The following is a 20,545-nucleotide window of genomic DNA, read 5'->3' as shown; positions in this document are numbered from 1 at the left end:
GCCCCCTAAATCAATACACATCACTATATTGTCCTTAACACTTATTTTAAATATACATACTGTCTCTAAATCATAACAGGTTCAAATATGGTCTCAAATCTCTTGGGCTGCTGTAGGCATTGGGAACCACCCGGACAGCTTCCGAGCACTTTTTGTGGACTCCGTAAAGCTTCCCACTGCCAGGGACCCGAGGGACCTGTTTAAAGTAACCTATTCCATATCTGGCGGCAACAGGCGGTGGTTGGAGAACGATGCCATCTGCCACTGGTTCAACTGGCTGGCCGATAGTAGATCAATTGTTCAAGATTATCACTAACTGCATATTATTCCATTTGTGATTTAAATGTGTATTTTAAATGTTTTACTGTGTACTCCTCAGATGGAGAATGTCCACCTCTAACAGTGGCGATGGTGTTGTCATTTGCTACTGGGGCAACAGTGGTGACACCCCGACCATCGAATTCCTCCACACAGCACATGGGAGTCTTGCTAGGCAGCAGAAGAAAAAGTACCCAGAGGCAAAAACATGTGCTGTGACACTAAGGCTCCCTCTTCATAGCACCCACAATGCCTTTAGGGATTTCATGGTTTCTGGTATTATGAATTCCCCACATTTCGGTGTTGCATAAATACACCTTCGCGGAAAGTGACACAAATGTACAAGTCTGTGGGACTTGTTCTACCTTCCTTCTCCCACTGTTTCATATATGTACTAGCTATGTACTGAAGACTTGTACATTTCCACCCTGTTCTTTGAATGTCTTAATGTACCTCTTTTCTGCCCACTTGTCAGACTAATGGAGACAAGTGAGCAGATATATTTTGCAGCTTAATTCATTGTTTTTCAAAAAAGATTTAAGCATTTATCTATTTACCGTCTATGTATTATTAGTACAATGCATTTAGAAAGTATTCAGACCCCTCTTCTTTTTACACATTTTATTACGTTACAGCCTTATTCTAAAATAGATTTTTTTTCCCCCTCATCAATCCACACAATACCCTATAATGACAACGCAAAAAGTGGTTTGTCGACATTTTTGCAAATGTAAACATAAAAAACAGAAATAGCTGGTTTACATAAGTATTCAGACCCTTTACTTAGTACTTTGTTGAAGCTCTTTTGGCAGCGATTACAGCCTCAAGTCCTTTTGGGTATGATGCTACATTTTTATTTATTTAATACATTTTAGAATAAGGCTGTGACATAACAAAACGTGGATAAAGTCAAGGGGTCTGAATACTTTCTGAATGCACTGTATATCTGTATTGGCTGTAATTATCATTAATATTACATTCATTATACAGTCCATATTGTTGTTTGTCTTGGTGTTTTATGGTTTAATTTTTAAGAAACTCTTTACTGACACTTCACTAATAACCAAAATCCTTTGCTGATATTGACTGAAGTACTGCTGCCATATTGCAGCCAACTCATCCCAATCTGATCATTTGATGTCCTACATTTAAGAACAAATTAACTTAAACCATTATCATTTAATTAGAACTACATGCAATGATGTGACTTCCCATCCATTGCATTAAGTGACAGCTCCACTTCTGGGAACTGCACCTTTGTAATGACTTATCCAATTCCAAATGCATTGATCTAAGAACTAGATCAATTAGTCCAAGGCTCTCTAACCAAGTAATTATTAAAATCAGGTGTGCTAGATTAGGGTTGGAATGAAAACCTACAAACTCTACAGGAACAGGGTTGGAGAGCCCTGTACTAGTCTTCAACCACATTATTCAGACTGCTGCTGCTGCTGTTAATCACAATTATATACAATTAAAGTGTAACTGGGGCCGCAACACCGGTCCAGCAGAATCCCTATCTTCATCACTTGTATATTTTTTTTAACTGTAGGGCATTGCACACAATTATTTATTTTAACAATTTATAAAAGTCCCAATTGGGCATTACAAAAGCTATTGTTTTTTTTAATAATGTCCATTCAGAATGTTTTGCTGTCGTCCCACGGCATGCACACTCTGAAGGCTCCAATCCAGTGCTTGCAGTAGCCCTCTCCTGGGTCGTGTTGTACTGAAGTGGAAGACAAATAGTATCAGCAGATGGGGCTGTTTTGCTAAAGCGCCATAGAGCAAAATGCAATAAACCTCAAGCACATATGTTAAAAGTACCTGACTCTCTCCAAATATGACCTAACAATCGTAAAGGAATGGAGAAGTACTTAACTATGGTCCCCAGCCGTTTAGAATGGAAGGTGTCCATCGTACCTTTCTAGAGACCGAATCATACAATGTGTGAAATACGGGGATGGTGGAAGGGGTTTCCAAAAGCAGGAATACAGTAATGGCAAAGAAAAAACTATAATGAACAATAGTAAATAAATCCACTACTCAACAGGGAAATAAACAAAGTGTGATAATGTCATTGAAAATCAAAGGTAAATTGAGAGGCGTGGTATAAGTTGAATGGAGAAGTATAAAATGAATTGATTCAAAGGAACGAGTGGCACTGAAGATATAGCGTCCAATCCCTCGATCCAATAGGGGTGTAGTAAGTCAGGTCGGAGTAGGAACGAGTGCAGCTGAAGATATAACTCCCATAACCCTCTGTAGAATGTCAACTCCCAGGCTGCCTCTGGGGCCTTCCAATGGATTTATTGTCCGCAACAGTTCCATCTGTGTGTTGCTGATGGTGAACTGGATTTCTGGCACAATCACCCCTTCCGACCAATAAAGAGCTGCAGCGCCAGTGGTTGGAGGAGCTGAGGTGGTGGTGGTTGGAGGAGCTGAGGTGGTGGTGGTGGTTGGAGGAGCTGAGGTGGTGGTAGTGTTTCGAGGAGCTGAGGTGGTGGTGGCTTGAGAAGTGATGGTGGTTGAAGCTGGGGGAACAAATCCCTTACTGCTGTCAGATTGGTCCTCTGCATTGCCATGGAACCTGAGACGAACAACTGCAAAGGTGACTGTGGTGATTCCACTGACTGGCAAACACAGCAAGATCTCTGTTCACCCGTGGCAGGAACACAAAGTGCAGTGCCCACAGGTGCACCGCATTGTTGATGTCGATGATCGGCTCCGTCTCCAAGAAGGTGAACAGGTCATGGTAAACGTTGGAGACTCCATGCCAGACGTCCCCCACAGCCGCTCTATCGTCTGGTTGTGAGTGCTCCTTCCCCTGAGGACACTTCCCCTCTCACCACCCCTGACCTGCTCCATGAAGGCACAGGTACGGTTGTTTTCACCACCCGGTCACATCTCACCTGGGATGGTATTCCGTAGCTGGTGATGGCTGCTTCGAATGACTCCATGACTGTGGCACTCCTGTTGTTGTCAGAGGCCTTCAGAAACACAACAAGTCTGCTGTAACAATCCACAGCACCATAGATAACAATCCTCCACCTAAAAAACAAGATACATTTGTTTTACAAATACTTTTTTCTCTTATAGTGACGCCATTCAGTTTTTATTATTGATAACATTATTACTGTTACAGTGCCTTAAACACTTACTGCACACAGTGTGAGTCAATGCAACTTATGTGACACATTTTTATTCCTGAACTTATTTTGGCTTGAATACTTATTGACTCAAGACACTTTGACATTACGGGGTATTGTGTGTAGGCCAGTGACAAAGTCTCAATTTAATCCATTTTAAATTAGGTGTCCTGGAGGGCAGGTAGTTTGCCCCCGGTGATGCGTTGTGCAGACCGCACCACCCTCTGGAGAGCCTTGCAGTTGAGGGCGGTGCAGTTGCCCTACCGGGCAGTGATACAGCCTGACAGGATGCTCTCAATTGTGCATCTGTAAAAGTTTGTCAGGGTTTTAGGTGACACATTTCTTCAGCTTCCTGAGGTTGAAGAGGCGCTGTTGCACCTTCTTCACCACACTGTCTGTGTGGGTGGACCATTTCAGTTTGTCTGTGATGTGTACACCAAGGAACTTAAAACTTTCCACCTTCTCCACTACTGTCCCGTCGATGTGGATGGGGGGCTCCCTCTACTGTTTCCTGAAGTCCATGATCATCTCCTTTGTTTTGACGTTGAGTGAGAGGTTGTTTTCCTGACACCACACCTCCTCCCTGTAGGCTGTCTCATCGTTGTTGGTAATCAAGCCCAACACTGTTGTCGACTGCAGACTTGATGATTGAGTTGGAGACGTGCATGGCCACGCAGTCATAGGTGAACAGGGAGTACAGGAGGGGGCTGAGCACGCACCCTTGTGGGGCCCCAGTGTTGAGGATCAGCGAAGCGGAGATGTTGTTATCTACCTTCACCACCTGGGGGCGGCCTGTCAAAGTCCAGGGCCCAATTGCACAGGGCGGGGTTGAGACCCAGGGCCTCAAGCGTAATGATGAGTTTGGAGGGTACTATGGTGTTGAATGCTGAGCAATAGTCAATGAACAGCATTCTTACATAGGTATTCTTCTTGTCCAAATGGGATAGGGCAGTGTGACCTGTTTGGGCGGTATGCAAACGGAAGTGGGTCTAGGGTGGCAGGTAAGGTGGAGGTGATATATCCTTGACTTGTCTCTCAAAGCACTTAGTCATTTAGTTCATTTACCTTTGCATCCCTGGGTACAGGAACAATGGTGGCCATCTTGAAGCATGTGGGGACAGTAGACTGGGATAGGGAGTGATTGAATATGTCTGTAAACACACCAGCCAGATGGTCTGCGCATGCTCTGAGGACGCGGTTATGGATGTCGTCTGGGCCAGCAGCCTTATTCACGTCGGCCACGGAGAAGGAGAGGGGGGGCCCGCAGTCCTTGGTAGCGGGCCATGTCAGTGGCACTGTGTTATCCTCAAAGCAGGCAAAGAAGGTGTTTAGTTTGTCTGAAAGCAAGACGTCAGTGTTGGTGATGTGGCTGGTTTTCTTTTTGTAGTCCGTAATTGCCTGTAGACCCTGCCACATATGTCTCGTGTCTGAGCTGTTGAATTGCGACTCCACTTTGTCTCTGACATTTTGCTTGTTTGATTGCCTTGCGGAAGGAATAACTATACTGTTTACATTCGGCCATATTCCCAGTCATCTTTCCATGGTTAAATGCTGTGGTTCACGCTTTCAGTTTTGCGCGAATGCCACCATCTATCCACATTTTCTGGTTAGGGTTAGTTTAATAGTCACAGTGGGTACAACATCTCCAATGCACTTCCTTATAAACTCTCACCGAATCAGCGTATAAATCTATGTTATTCTCTGAGGCTGCCCGGAACATTTCCCAGTCCACGTGATCAAAACAATCTTGAAGCATGGATTCCGATTGGTCAGACCAGCGTTGAATGGTTCTAGTTATGGGTACATCCTGTTTGCTCCTACCGTCCTATAGGCAGAAACTCAAAGTGGAGTCGTGGTCAGATTTGCCAAAGGGAGGGTGGGGGAGGGCCTTGTATGCATCGAGGAAGTTAGAGTAGCAGTGGTCCAGTTTATTGTCCGTGTGAATGCTACAATAAATATTCTGATAGAATTTAGGTAGCCATGTTCTCAAATTTGCTTAGTTAAAATCCCAAGGTACAATAAATGCAGCCTCAGGATATATGGTTTCCAGTTTACATAGAGTCCAGTGAAGTTCCTTGAGGGCCATAGTGGTATATGCTTGAGGGGGGATATACACGGCTGTGACAATAACTGACGAGAATTCTCTTGGCAGATAATAATGTCGGCATTTGATTGTAAGGAATTCTAGGTCAGGTGAACAAAAGGACTTGAGTTCCAGTATATTGTTATGATTACACCATGAGTCGTTAATCATGAAGCACACACCCCCGGGGGAAGAAACCCGGTGGCTGTACCGACTCCGACAACATATCCCGAGAGAGCCATGTTTCTGTGAAACAGAGAATGATACAATCTCTGATGTCTCTCTGGAAGGCAACCCTTGCCCTAATTTCGTCCAACTTGTTGTCTAGAGACTGGACTTTGGCGAGTAATATACTTGGAAGTGGTGAGTGGTGTGCACGCCTTTGAAGTCTTACCAGGAGGCCGCTCCGTCTACCTATTCTGCGGCGACGTTGTTTTGGGTCGGCCTCTCGGATTACATACAATGTCTTATAGTCTTTTAACCTAAAAAGGATCCGCTTCTAGAAAGTCGTATTCCTGGTCGTAATGTTTTCTTTTCTTAACCTCTTACATCTAGACGTTCCGCTAGCGGAACACCTGCTCCATTATCCAATGATGGGCGTGGCGCGAAATACAAACTCCTCTAAAATACAAAAACTTCCATTTTTCAAACATATGACTATTTCACAGCATTTTAAAGATAAGACTCTCCTTTATCTAACCACACTGTCCGATTTCAAAAAGGCTTTCCAACGAAAGCAAAACATTAGATTATGTCAGCAGAGTACCAAGCCATAAATAATCAGACACCCATTTTTCAAGCTAGCATATAATGTCACAAAAACCTAGAAGACAGCTAAATGCAACACTAACCTTTGATGATCTTCATCAGATGACAACCCTAGGACATTATGTTATACAATACATGCATGTTTTGTTCAATCAAGTTCATATTTATATCAAAAACCAGCTTTTTACATTAGCATGTGACGTTCAGAACTAGCATACAAAAGGCAAACTTCCGGGGAATTCGCTAACATTTTACTAAATTACTCACGATAAACGTTCACAAAAAGCATAACAATTATTTTAAGAATTATAGATACAGACCTCCTCTATGCACTCGATATGTCCGATTTTAAAATAGCTTTTTGGTGAAAGCACATTTTGCAATATTCTAAGTACATAGCCCAGGCATCACGGGCTAGCTATTTAGACACCCGGCAAGTTTAGCACTCACCAATATCAGCTTTACTATTATAAAAGTTTCATTACCTTTTGTTGTCTTCGTCAGAATGCACTCCCAGGACTGCTACTTCAATAACAAATGTTGGTTTGGTCCAAAATAATCCATCGTTATATCCGAATAGCGGCGTTTTGTTCGTGCGTCCGAGACACTATCTGAAATGGTAAATCAGGGTCGTGCGCGTGGCGCAATTCGTGACAAAAAAAATTGAAATATTCCATTACCGTACTTCGAAGCATGTCAACCGCTGTTTAAAATCCATTTTTCTGCCATTTTTCTCGTAAAAAAGCGATAATATTCCGACCGGGAATCTCCTTTTAGCTAAACAGAGGAAAGAAAACAAAGCATTCGGTCGACGCGGGCACGCGCCTGAGTCTCACAGTACTGTAATCAGCCACTACCCAAACACGCTACTTTGTTTCAGCCAGAGCCTGCAAAGCCACGATTCAGCTTTTTACCGCCTTCTGAGACCCTATGGCAGCCGTAGGAAGTGTCACGGGACAGCTAAGATCCTCACTCTTCAATAAACAGAGACAAGAAGAACGACACCTTGTCAGACAGGCCACTTCCTGCCTGAAACCTTGTCAGGTTTTTGCCTGCCAAATGAGTTCTGTTATACTCACAGACACCATTCAAACAGTTTTAGAAACTTTAGGGTGTTTTCTATCCATATGTAATAAGTATATGCATATTCTAGTTACTGGGTAGGAGTGGTAACCAGATTAAATCGGGCACGTTTTTTATCCAGCCGTGAAAATACTGCCCCCTAGCCATAACAGGTTAAGGGGTGTATCAGCTTAATATTGAAGAAAGATTGTTGCTTCCATCAATGTAATTGTCTGCATCATTTCCAATCCCCCATATATTTTTGGTGGTAAATATATATATCCATATACATACACGCATGCATGCAAGCATACCTATACATACACATACATACACATACATACACATACCTATATACAGTGGGGGAAAAAGGTATTTGATCCCCTGATGATTTTGTACATTTTCCCACTGACAAAGAAAGGATCAGTCTATAATTTTAATGGTAGGTTTATTTGAACAGTGAGAGACAGAATAACAACAAAAATATCCAGAAAAACACATGTCAAAAATGTTATAAATTGATTTGCATTTTAATGAGGGAAATAAGTATTTGACCCCCTCTCAATCAGAAAGATTTCTGGCTCCCAGGTGTCTTTTCTCTTCTACGGGCTAGGTGGGACGCAAGCGTCCCACCTGCCTAACATCCGGTGAAATATCAGAGAGAAAAAATTCTAAATACACAATTCGTAATATTAAACATTCTTGTAAATACATGTATCTTACATAATTAAAAAGATTAACATCTTGTTAATCCAGCCATAGTGTCCGATTTCAAAAAGGCTTTGCGGTGAAAACATACATTATAATAATCTGAGGACAACGTCCCGCAAACACAAGCATTACTAGCATTTTCCAACCAAGCATTAGCGTCACTAAAGTCAGAAATAGCAATAAAATAATCAATTACCTATGAAGATCTTCTTCTTTTGGTGATACAAAAGGCCCAATCTTCACAATAAATGGTCGTTTGTTCTATAAAATCCATTTTTATAGCATAACACGAAACATTTCCTAACCGGCTAGTGTCATGAATTCCGACTCCTTCAACTTTCGACGAAGCATTCGATGTAATTACTCCCGCTAAACACACGTTTATCCAGTCATGGTTGGCTTCATTGCAATCCCCTGTTTGCTAGTAACACAACCATACTTGATTGTTCTTTTTGCGGGACGTATTGACCGAAAATACCTGATTTGAACACACCTAACAATGACCTCATTGCGCGCCAATGATATGACCAGTGCTTAGTTGATTGACTGTATTTCAGACCAATGACCACTGATCGTCTTGAAATCTAGCTTGGCAGATAGCCAATGAGCTAAGGTAAACGGCAATATGTAATGGTAATACCCGGAATGACCAGCTCTTGAACGAAAGCCGAGCGTAACACAGCCATTCGCCATTGAAACTTCTACCTGCAGGAGCCACATTTGTTTGCGCGCAGCAGTTTTGAGTCGAGATCATTTTCAGCTATTTCATCGATAAAATTATGGCTAGTAAATCTGGAAAATCAAAGGCTAAGTCCAGGTATACAGATGTACATGACATAATTGATGAAATAGATAGAGATAGTGAGACCGAATTACTTGAAGAGGAGTCGGATTGTGAGTCAAGTTTGGACTCCGAGTTTGAGGAGATGTTTTTGCATGGAAAGGACGCGGTTTTGGACGGGTGAGTACCTCTCATGCCGTTGTTTGAAATTAATAATATCAAATATTATTCATTTGAGTTGTTTGGAGATATATATATATATATATATATATTATTTTGTATTTATTTATTTGACATATATATGTAATGAACTGTGTGAAGTACACATGGCTAAACATTATGAGTGTGTGTCTGTGTCTGTATATATTAGATACATGTAAAAAAAATATCTATATGTTTTACATGTATTTTATCTAGACATGGGGTTCACAACTCTATATATAATCTGTCTGTATATCTAAAATATTTTTTACATGTATTTTATCTAGACATGGGGTTCACAACTATATATAATCTGTCTGTATATCAAAAATATTTTTTACATGTATTTTATCTAGACATGGGGTTCACAACTCTATATATAATCTGTCTGTATATCTAAAATATTTCTTACATGTATTTTATCTAGACATGGGGTTCACAACTCTATATATAATCTGTCTGTATATCTAAAATATTTTTTACATGTATTTTATCTAGACATGGGGTTCACAACTCTATATATAATCTGTCTGTATATCTAAAATATTTTTTACATGTATTTTATCTAGACATGGGGTTCACAACTCTATATATAATCTGTGTTGCTGTGTCTTCACAGTCCTTCTGATTCTGACTGGGAGCCCCCACTGCCAAGGTGCCCATCCCCCACAGGAGCTGAATCAGCTAGCCGGACCCCTGCTGTCTCCGGCTCCACACCTACCCCCACCCGGCCAGGTGTGAAGTCTGTGACAAAGAAGCGGGGATGGGGCAAAGCTAAACCAGCAATCAGAGAGCAGGAGGATCGTTGGCACTCTGTGACGGTGGAGGATGTGGGCCCACCACCTCTAATATTCAGACCGAAAAGGCCACCAGGACCTCAGCTGGACATGACCTCCAACTACAGCCCCATGCAACTTTTTCAACTGTTTTTTACATCTTCAGTTATTGATTCCCTTGTCTTGAACACTAATAAATATGGTGCTAAGAAGCAGGAAGGCAAAAAAGAGGCATGGAAGCCTATTTCCATGTCAGATATTTTTTGTTATTTATCAATGGTCATATAAATGGGTCTAGTGAAGCTGAAAACCCGGAAACAGTATTGGAAAACTGCACCCCTCTATCAACTGCCTTTCCCCTGCACTGTCATATCGTGTAAAAGGTTTCTGACAATCTCATGGGCGCTTCATATCAGTGACCCAGAAGTTGACGGGGACAACGACAAGAAGCAAGGCACAGCAGGGTATGATAGGCTCTGCAAAATTAAACCTCTCTACCACAGTATGGTTGAGGCCTGCAAGACCTATTTTCAGCCCGCCCAGAACCTTTCCATCGATGAGAGGATGGTAGCCTCAAAGGCCAGAATCAGCCTAAAACAGTACATGCGTAACAAACCAACTAAATGGGGTTACAAACTGTTTGTTTTGGCTGATTCTGCGTGTGCATACACGTGCAATTTTTTTGTTTATGAGGGGAAGAGCAGTTTTGCGACCGGTAAGGGACTCAGCTATGATTCTGTCATGGCATTATTGGATTTTCAACTGCTGGGGAAGGGCTACAAACTTTTTGTGGACAATTTCTACACAAGCCCTACCCTATTCACAGACCTGAGGAAGCTGGATGTGTGGGCTTGTGGCACCATTCGGCCAAACAGAGTGGGCTTTCCAAAAACCAAGGAGAACGACATGCCTAAGCGGGCTGAGCGGGGTACCATGCGATGGATTCGCCAAGATGGCCTGCTCTTTGTGAAGTGGATGGATACCAGAGAGGTGGTCATGTGCTCCAGTATCCACAAGTCCTTCAGTGGCGATCACGTCATCAGGCGTGTGAAGGGCGCTACTGGGGCATGGACAGCCAAAAATGTCCCCATTCCTGCAGCTATCAAGGACTATAACAAGAGCATGGGGGGTGTAGACCTGTCAGATGCGCTGATAGGCTACTATAATGTGCTCCACAAGACCATGAAATGGTACAATACTTTTTTTTATCATTTCATTGACATTGCTGTTGTGAATTCATTCATCATACAGAAGGAAATGGCCAAGAGCTGTGGAAAGCCCCCCATCTCACAGCTAGCCTTCCGAGAGCTGGCTACAGCAAGTCCACTGCAGCACCTTCTGTCCCCTCTACCTCTGTCCCCTCTACCTCTGTCCCCTCTACCTCTGTCCCCTCTACCTCTGTCCCCTCTACCTCTTCTGCTCCTTCAACCAGTGGTGTTCACCTGCCTAAATTCATCTCTGCAGGCATGAATGTGCCTCAGGGCAAAAAGGGCACAGTGGGGAGGCGACGCTTTGCGCTTTGTCACAGGAAATGCCCCATCACCTGCACCACCTGTTCAGTAACCCTCTGCTTTACAGCAGAAAGAGACTGCTATGGGCCATGGCACAAGCAGCACAATTTTGTGTAGAGGACTGAGGGTCCTCACAATATTGTACATTGAATGTATGTAAATAGTTAGCCTTGTTGTTAAAATTTTTCAACATTTTATATTTGTCGTTTTTTTTTTACTTTTTTTGAGGGGTGTGTTAGAATATAATTTTTGTATTTTGTATATAGTTTTTTTTACATCAAAATGTATCACTGTACCAATTTGGCCACTTGGGTACATTTGGGTACATTTATGTCACCTGGGTGACTTCATGCTCAATGTAATGTAGCTCGCTCATTCCTGAAGATATGATTCTGAAACTTTTCTCAGATACTGTTGCCCTCTTACATTCTGCATAGAAATTATCCCCAGCATCCTATCTGAATGTTTGGCTGTTCCTTTTCAGTTGAAAGATGGTGCAACAACAATAGAAACCAGAAAACGTATGTTTGTTTCCTTGTATTTTCTTCTACCAGATCTATTGTGTTATATTCTCCTACATTCATTTCACATTTCCACAAACTTCAGAGTGTTTCCTTTCAAATGAAACCAAGAAAATGCATATCCTTGCTACTGGGCCTGAGCTACAGACAGTTAGATTTGGGTATGTCTTCAGGCGGATATTAAGAGAAGTGGGGGGGGGGGTAGCCCTAACATTATACAGGTAACGAGCTGAGATTAGGAGCACAAGGGAGTGCTCCTAATCTCAGTTTGTTACCTGTATAAAAGACAGCTGTCCACAGAAGCAATCAATCAGATTCCAAACTCTCCACCATGGCCAAGACCAAAGAGCTCTCCAAGGATGTCAGGGACAAGATTGTAGACCTACACAAGGCTGGAATGGGCTACAAGACCATCGCCAAGCAGCTTGGTGAGATGGTGACAACATTTGGTGCGATTATTCGCAAATGGAAGAAACACAAAAGAACTGTCAATCTCCCTCGGCCTGGGGCTCCATGCAAGATCTCACCTCGTGGAGTTGCAATGATCATGAGAACGGTGAGGAATCAGTCCAGAACTACACGGGAGGATCTTGTCAATGATCTCAAGGCAGCTGGGACCGTAGTCACCAAGAAAACAACTGGTAACACACTACGCCGTGAAGGACTGAAATCCTGCAGCGCCCGCAAGGTCCCCCTGCTCAAGAATACATATACATTCCCGTCTGAAGTTTGCCAATGAACATTTGAATGACTCAGAGGACAACTGGTGAAAGTGTTGTGATCAGATGAGACCAAAATGGAGCTCTTTGACATCAACTCAACTTGCCGTGTTTGGAGGAGGAGGAATGCTGCCTATGACCCCAAGAACACCATCTCCACCGTCAAACATGGAGGTGGAAACATTATGCTTTGGGGGTGTTTTTCTGCTAAGGGGACAGGACAACTTCACCGCATCATTTGACGGGGCCATGTACTGTCAAATCTTGGGTGAGAACCTCCTTCCCTCAGCCAGGGCATTGAAAATGGGTCGTGGTTGGGTATTCCAGCATGACAATTACCCAAAACACACGGCCAAGGCAACAAAGGAGTGGCTCAAGAAGAAGCACATTAAGGTCCTGGCGTAGCCTAGCCAGTCTCCAGACCTTAATCCTATAGAAAATCTGTGGAGGGAGCTGAAGGTTCGAGTTTCCAAACGTCAGCCTTGAAACCTTAAATGACTTGGAGAAGATCTGCAAAGAGGAGTGGGACAAAATCCCTCCTGAGATGTGTGCAAACCTGGTGGCCAACTACAAGAAACGTCTGACCTCTGTGATTGCCAACAAGGGTTTTGCCACCAAGTACTAAGTCATGTTTTTTTAGATGGGTCAAATACTTATTTCCCTCATTAAAATGCAAATCATTTTATAACATTTTTGACATGCGTTTTTCTGGATTTTTTGTTGTTATTCTGTCTCACACTGTTCAAATAAACCTACTATTAAAATTAAAGACTGATCATTTCTTTGTAAGTGGGCAAACGTACAAAATCAGCAAGAGATCAAATACTTTCCCCCCCCCACTCTAGATATACATACTTTAAGAATATACCTTTATTATTCCCCGCAACACCTACCACCCTTCCCCCAATTGGAGTAAACTAATAGACACTTAGGCTTCTACCTTCAGTTTATACATCGTATACACATTTTACAGACACAATCTCTTTTACAATAGTTATATTTCGTTTTTTTTGTCCTTAATCTATTTCTGATGTCCATCCAGTTTGATTTCTATTTGTAACTGTGCTATTTCACACTTTCTGAACCTATATACATTTTACAGACCCCGTATGTTTTACATTGGTTGTCTTGTTTTTAGTCCCACCCTTCAGCTCCATTCTACCCCTCCCATCTATCTCTCAACATCATCCATTTTGGATTGTGCTGTGCTGCTTCACAAAAGTACTGAACCTTTCTATTCTCATAGCTTCTACAGACTGTAAATTAAAAATAAACATTTTTGCTAAAATAATTATTATATTATTGATTGATTGACTATGGCTTTTCAAATCACCCAGTATTGCTATCTGCAACGTTAGTTCTAGGCAAATGTTGCAATTCTTCAGCCATTCCTGGACCTGTGACCAAAAACGAGCTACACATGGACAATACCAAAATAAATGATCCAATGACTCTGCCTCCTCACACAAAATCTGCAGAGCTGGGAAGATTGTAACCGCAATAAATATAACATTCTATTGGTTGCAAGAATTTTGTATAATAATTTAAATTGAAAAATTTGAAGTTTTGAATCCGGCATTGTTTTGTGTATCAATTCATAAACCATGTGCCATGGAATGGGTACATCGAAAATCTCTTCCCAACTATTTTGAACTTTATATGGCACAGCTGTCAGTTTTTTGGTCCTTAAATGAAATTAGTATATGTTTTTATTTCTCACACTTTTCTTTAACCATTTATGTTCTTTCATACAGGGCCGACATACAAGTTCCTTACTTTTTTCCCCTTCTACTTGCTTCTTCCATTTTTGTGGTCCCGTGTGGCTCAGTTGGTAGAGCATGGTGTTTGCAACGCCAGGGTTGTGGGTTCGATTCCCACCGAGGACCAGTACGGAGAAAAAATGTATGAAATGTATGCATTCACTACTGTAAGTCGCTCTGGATAAGAGCGTCTGCTAAATGACTAAAATGTAAATGTGGTAATGCTGCAATTAATTGGTTATAATTTTGGGTAGATCAGACATTCCATATGTCTGTGTTCGCTGCATGTGTGACAACTCCACCAGACCTATTTATGATATCATTCACAAAAATTCTACCTTTTTTTTTTCTTTGAAAAATACGTATTTCGAAAATAAATTAGTATTTAAGTTTAACCACAATGTTTGTTGTATTATTTGTTTTGTCTTTTCAGGTGGATTAAACTGAAATTGCAACCAACTTTCTAAGGCTTGTTTAAAAAAGAACGATATTTTGGAGATTATTTCCTTTTCAAACAACCGAAAGTGAGCAGGTGTAATCTGAATAAAGGGAAAAAGGCCATTCTTGAACATAGGATGAGACATCCATACCAATTTACTAGAGAACCAGTTTGGATTTAGGTATAACTTTTGTAAGACTGATGCCTTTAGAGGTGAGAGGTCTAATGCTTTAATATTTAATAATTTCTGCCCTCCGAATTCATATTCGCTATATAAATAGGCCCTTTTTAATTTTCTCTGGCTTGCCATTCCAAATAAAATGTTATATTTTTTGTTCATATAATTTAAAAAGCAGGTCACCAGGTGTAGGCAAAACCATGAGCAAATAGATAAACTGTGATATGACTAAAGAGTTAACCAGAGTGATTTTTCCACAAATAGACAAGATCTTGCTACCAAGGAAAATACCTATCTATTTTTGCAAAATTTCTATAAAAATGTATTGGAGTGAGAAGATTTCTTTCGGGATTTCTTTTGTATACCGAGTATGTCCACATCTCTGTCAGACCACTTAATTAGTAAACTACATGGTAATGTAAAATTTGCATTTTTTTGTGATCCAATACGTAATATGTCCATCCACTCATCATAATTTTGGTTTTAATCCAGAGACGATAGCAAAAGTATCTAGATCCTCTATGAGGCTGTGGAGAGACTCTAATTGTAGTTTTAATAGAAAACATGAATCATCAGCGTACAATGACACCTTCGTTTTTAAGCCACGGATTTCTAATCCCTTAATATTATTGTTTGATCTAATTTTAACAGATAACATTTCGATGGCAATAACAAATAGATATACCGATAGTGGACAACCTTGTTTTATTCCTCTAGATAGTTTAAAACTCTCTGAGATGCAGCCATTTTTTACTATTTCACACCTAGGGTTACTATACATAATTTTAACACATTTTATAAGAGATTCACCAAAATTGAAATATTCTAGGCATTTATATATAAACTCCAGTTGTACTTTATCAAAAGCCTTTTCAAAATCAGCTATGAAAACCAGACCTGGTGTCCCCGATATTTCATAGTATTCTATTGTTTCCAGTACTTGTCTTATGTTATCTCTAATGTATCGTCCATGTAAAAAACCTGTCTGATTAGGATGAATAATATCTGACAATACTTTTTTAATTCTATGCATTTTGCTAAGATTTCTGCATCACAACACTGAGAGGTCTCCAATTTTTTAAATGGACTGGATCTTTAGTAATAATGATATCAGACCTTCTTGTTGCGTGTCTGATAATCTACCAATTATATAGGAGTGGTTAAAACATGCTAATAATGGTCCTCTGAGTATATAAAAAAAGTTGTGTATACTTCCACTGGTATGCCATCCAGCCCTGGAGTTTTACATCAAGAAGTTCCTCCTCTGTAATTTGGCCTTCACATGAGTCTTTCTGTACTTAATGTTAATTTTACATTATTATTAGGAAATAATCCATACAATTAGTTTCAGTTAGTGGAGATGGAGGAGACTGAAAGGAAAACATATTCTTAAAGTAATTTACTTCCTCTTTCAAAATATAATTTGGTGAATCATGCGTGACTCCATCATTTGTAACAACTTTTCTTACATTTGTTTGGTAGCATTTCTATATTAAAGATTGAAAAATAATTTGGTGCATTTTTCCCCATATTCCATCCAGTTCACTTTATTTTTATAATATATTACACTGGATCTTTCTTGAATAAGTTCCTCCTTTTCTTTTTGTTTTTCCTCTATCTTATTCTGTGCCTCTATGCTACAGTTTTTATTGCTATCTAACTACTGTTAATCCTTCAATTTCCTTTGTTAATATGGATTATTTTGATCTAAATTGCTTTTGTTTAGATGAGTACTGAATTGCATGGCCTCTAAAGGCACACTTAAAAGTGTCCCATACATTAAGGGGATCTGCTGTACCTATGTTATGTCTGAAAAAGTCAGTTATAAATTCTTCTGTCCTAGTTCTAAACAATTTATCATCTGGTAGGCTTTGATTAAATTTCCAATATCCTCGCCCATGTGGACATTCTGTAAGAGTAATATATATGCCAATTATGTGATGATCCGATCGCATTCTGTCCCCGATCAACACTTTTTAAACTTTTGGTGCCAGAGAGAGTGGCATAAGAAAGTAGTCAAGACGACTAGCTTGATTAAGCCTCCACCATGTATATATCACTAGGTCAGGGTATTTAAGTCTCCATATATCCACTCATTCCAATATTTCCATGACATTCATGATTTCCTTAAATGCCTGAGGGTGATAGTTTGTTGTGTGATTTCCTTTCCGGTCCATAGAGGTATTTAAGACCATATTAAAATTTCCCACCATAATAAAAGAGTTGAGAGAGTTGATAAATTCTTATATATATTTTCAAAGAAGCTTGGATCATAATTATTTGGACCGTATAGGTTAATAAGCCATATGTGTTTATTGTCCAATAACATATTTAAAATAATCCATCTACCTTGATAATCTGTTTGGACAATTTGCACATTTGGATCAAAATTTCTGTTAATTAAAACCATCACCCCTTTGAATTTCTTTGCCCATGGGAGAAATATATTTCGCCCCCAGTCCTTTTTCAACAAAACTTCATCTAAAATTGTTGAATGCGTTTCCTGTAACCTAAAGATATTATATTCCTTCTCTTTTAGCCAGGTAAATACTGATCGTGTTTTTTATTATCTGCTAGGCCATTACAATTGTATCTGGCTATACTTATTTCACCACTTACCATAATGAGACACAACTTTCAATTCTATTTATCAAAATATATGTTTGTAAACGTACCATTAAAAAGTAATATGATGATTGAGTGTCTATATAGCTGTAACATGATATTTGCATTGCTACTAAGTAAACCACCAATTGGTTCCCACTATTCCACCCGCTAAAAGCCCTCCTCATCCCGAATTGGGTTGTCATCCCAATGCCCGGCAGACCACCCTCAACCCCCTGTATTCCATAGCCCCGAAAAGACTGTGATCCATCCTTCAAAAAGAGCACACAGTGCCATTTACAGAACAGAAGTAAATCAACTGTCAAATGCATTTCCATTGCCCTCACTTCAATTTGTATTATTTATAGCCATAAAAAATAAAAAAAATAAAAAAAATAATAATAATAATAATAATAAATATATATATATATATATATATATATATATATATATAACTACTGTTAATCCTTCAATATATAACTGCTGTTAATCCTATATATATTTTAAGAATCTTGTTTCTTATTTTCCATAATTAGCTATTAATATTTGTAGCCATGTAGGCAATTTATGAAAAGGATTTTACCTCTCACCAGTCTCGCCATTACCAAAATTACATTATTACAAGCAATTATTATATTAGCAAACAATTGTTGTGAATCATCCTCTATTATCCCTAACATCTTTTGCTCCTTCGCAACAGTTGTGGTATACGCACATACACCCACACACTCAACCCTTTCCCCTCACACAACCATAGGCTCACATTCTCAACATTTGCACCATCCCAGAGCCCAACTCAAGAAAGGTCTTGATTTACAAATGCATATACAGTTGCAGCTGTATGAGAAGGCCTGCAAGACCGTGCCAAAAAATGGGCAGAAATGGAAAGATTTTATTAACCATTGTCACGTCCTAGATGATGGAGGTCAAATGTACACCTTTTCCCTGAAACACCCACAACACGGTCCCCCGTATTGACCATATTCCCAAGCATCTCCATGCTTGGGACTTTTGATTTTGTGCCACCAGGGCCACTAATATACCCCCTCCCCATGGGTTACTGAAGCTAGTGTTGCCAGCCTGCCATTGCCTGGATGGGGGCACCCCACCGGAATCCCCACCAGCTAGGTACAAGGTCGTCAAGGTTCTCATTAGCAGCTTTGAGAATTTCCTTGTATAGTATACTCTCCTTTTAGGGGGCTTTGACTTTGCAGGACCAACCCTGCCAAGCAGGCTCAGAATCTTGAGGGGGCAGTGCTGCTCTAGGTCTCTGACCACATTTGGCTGCCTACAGACAGCTTACAGCAGACCCATAAAACAGTTAGGGACTTCTCCTTAGTATCTGGGTCATTCAGGTGGGTGTCTAGGGTATAGGGTTGTGGACCGTTCCATCAATATAGGATCATAAATAAGTCAATTAGATATATCATTTATTTAAAAAATGTTGTTCCCCATGATAGGATAATAAAAAATCAAATGTATAATTTATTTTGAAACAGTTCCACCATCATAGGACAATAAACAAGACGTATAATTCATTATAAAAAGTATATCCATCATCTGAACAACATTGAAAGCTCTCTCACACCCCCGCTCACAGCAATACATTGGTTCTGGGATATGGAACCATTTAATTTCTCACTCAACGCCACACTTTCCCAAACATTACAAAAAAATAAAAAATAAACACACACCACACCATCCACACATACTGTGCCTTCTGCTTACTGAGTTTTTGTCTTCACCATGTTGAATTAGTGCTTGTGTGTTCCAATTAGTTATATTTGAAGATATATAGAAAAACAATGTTTTATTGTACTGGTACAATCCATAACAGGGCTAGAATTGTGTTTCATTATTTTCCTCGTTTATAAGAACTTTGTAATTTTTAAAATAACAATGGAGTAGTCTTTGTGTCTCTGAACAACTGGTAATCAATATATAGTTTATCGACGACGAGAGCTACTCGTTTCCCTTTTAATCTATTTTCCTTGAAAATTGGATAAAGAACTTTACGCCGTTCTGCAATTTCCTTCGGGAACTGGTCATTCATGCCAATTTTGGTCCCAGCAAGTCTTTTACCCAGGCTTTTAACCATTATTTTATCTTTAAAGGAAGCAAATTTCATACCTTTTCCCTCTCTGTCCGAAGCGGTGTACACATTTGAGTTGGATTTTGTCGATAGCTTCGCGTGGAATCTGAAGCGCTGTAAGGAGGGACCCTCTAACTACAGATTCAGGAACTTCTCCTTCTTTCACTTGGATAACTGTAAGTACCAGATTCTCTCTCATGGATCTAGTCTGTATGTCAAGTAAGGCTTCTCTCAGAACGATGTTCTCCTTTTTAAGTTCATTCACTTCGGTTTCAATCTTATTGACTGTCCCTTTTAGATTGTTTCCTTCTCCAATGTCGCAGCTTTTTCATCACTCATCTTGAGGCTTGCCTTCAACTCTTTTATATCCTTACTGATTAGTTCAAGTATACCCAGTTTGTCATTTATTGATTTTAACAGATTGGTTTTGACCTTTACCATTCCCGGTGGTGAAAATATTAAATTGTCTGTGTCTGTAGAAGAGTCACATTTTCGTTTTGGGAATCTGTTCCCCTGTCTTACTCTCCGTCATGTTTGGGTATTGCTTGTTTTCAGAATATTTCTCGATAAATGTCTCTAGTCTTAAGATTTGTTTTGTGTTATTATCCAGATTGAAGGTTATCACCCACCAGATTGTGTAGTGCTAATATTTAGTCTAACTTGCCGATATTGAATATTACGTTTTCATTTTGAGGTGCTCTACATAACTACGTTCAGTCCGCCATTACCTGTCTCAGTCCCCTTACTTGTCATACTGGTCGTAATGTTGGTAAGTTCACATCGCTCTTATATCCAATAGTTCTTCCCGGCTGTATGTAAAAACACTTAAGATTATCTGGTCTAACAACGTAAGAGATAATACAGTTGAAGTT

Source organism: Salmo salar, chromosome ssa02, assembly GCF_905237065.1.
Source record: "Salmo salar chromosome ssa02, Ssal_v3.1, whole genome shotgun sequence".
NCBI lineage: Eukaryota > Metazoa > Chordata > Actinopteri > Salmoniformes > Salmonidae > Salmo > Salmo salar.
This window is presented reverse-complemented; position numbering follows the sequence as displayed.